The sequence below is a fragment of the Manacus vitellinus genome, unplaced genomic scaffold, assembly GCF_001715985.3.
Source record: "Manacus vitellinus isolate BGI_N305 unplaced genomic scaffold, ASM171598v3 scaffold_52_pilon, whole genome shotgun sequence".
Taxonomy (NCBI): domain Eukaryota; kingdom Metazoa; phylum Chordata; class Aves; order Passeriformes; family Pipridae; genus Manacus; species Manacus vitellinus.
In genome coordinates, this window is record NW_021940628.1 from 3,132,510 (window position 1) to 3,133,742 (window position 1,233).

At 58.3% G+C, this 1,233-nt stretch overlaps 1 protein-coding gene across 1 annotated transcript in view; it reads left to right on the top strand.

Annotated features, from left to right (window-relative positions):
- Nucleotides 1–1,038: 1,038 nt before the first annotated feature.
- LOC108641132 (regulating synaptic membrane exocytosis protein 3) overlaps nt 1,039–1,233 on the top strand; it is a 7,095-nt gene continuing 6,900 nt past the window's right edge. The window contains exon 1 of the mRNA XM_029963007.1: nt 1,039–1,160. The gene's annotated coding sequence lies outside the window, so the exon portion shown is untranslated. The remainder of the gene's footprint in view (nt 1,161–1,233) is intronic.

Here is a 1,233-nt window from a genome sequence, read left to right on the forward strand (position 1 = left end):
TGAGCCGTGAGATGCTTAATTCCAGTACCTGGAGTTACTTCCAGGTTCTCAGCTCACAGGCACCCAATTATACCCCTTGTTGGGCAATTAAATTTATATGAGCAGCTGCCTTTCAGAGCTGAAGCAATTAATTAGAATTAAGTACTTTTAGGGGAAATAAGCCCTTGCCTTATTCCCAAAAAACAAGCAGGAGCATGTCCATGTGAGCTGTGCTGCTGGGGCTTGCCCTGATGTGTTGTGCCTGCTCAGGACTGGCAGGGACTCAAAGTGGAAGCTCTAGCAAGATTTTTTTTTTCCCCTAAAAATGCTGATTTTAGGACCTACCTGCTCCAGTCATCAGCACTTTTCAGTGCTCTCCCTCCAGGCTCGAGGCAGCCCCAGCACAGGGGTCTGGGGGGAAAGAAGAACCTGCTGCCCCACTGCCAGGGGTTTCCAACCCCAAATCTCCCTGGGAACACCCACCCCAAGGGAGGAGACAGCCCCCAAAATCCCTCTGCCTCCTTCCCTGGCAAGGCAGCATCCCAGCCACCCCCACTCTGCTCATTTATCACCCTCCTCCTCCTCTCCCCACCCCCTGTCAGGAGCCCTTTCCCACCTGTGTGGGGGCACCTGCTGGGCTCCTCCCCCCTTCTCCAGAGCCTTTTCCAAAGCACCAATTTCCCCTGTCAATATTTTGCCCCTCATTTCTATTCCCGTGGAATATTTGGGGCCAGGGCTCTCTCCCAGCCCCAGGTTGTTCCTTCCCACACCTGGCACTGTGGGGTCACTGGGATCCATCCACTCCTGGGGTCACCTCTGACCCCCCCCTCTGTGCTGCCTCCATCCCCACTTCTCCCAGCCCGGCCATCCCCAGCAGCTCCACGACATCTGTCTTCAGGGATTCAGTGGGATCACCAGACACCCAAAACCTGGCACGGGGAGATGCCCCCAGCCCCGCCAGGGCACATCCCACCCCGCTGGACCACTGTGCCCCTGCTCGGGGCTGGCAGGAGAACTGGGTCAGCCGTGTAACCATGGAGATGCTGAGGGAGATGCTGAAGCGGCGCCAGCACAGCCCCGGCTCTCCAGAACCCTGGAAAGATTCCCCAGCCCTGGCACCGGCCGTGTCCGGCCGGGATGGGGCTGGGAAGCTGAGCTGAGCCTCCTCGGGGCGCAGGGCGGTAAGATGCCCCCATCTCCTCTTCCTTTTTGGTTTTTTTTGGGGTGCCACGAGCAGGGAGGGCCGAGCCTCGC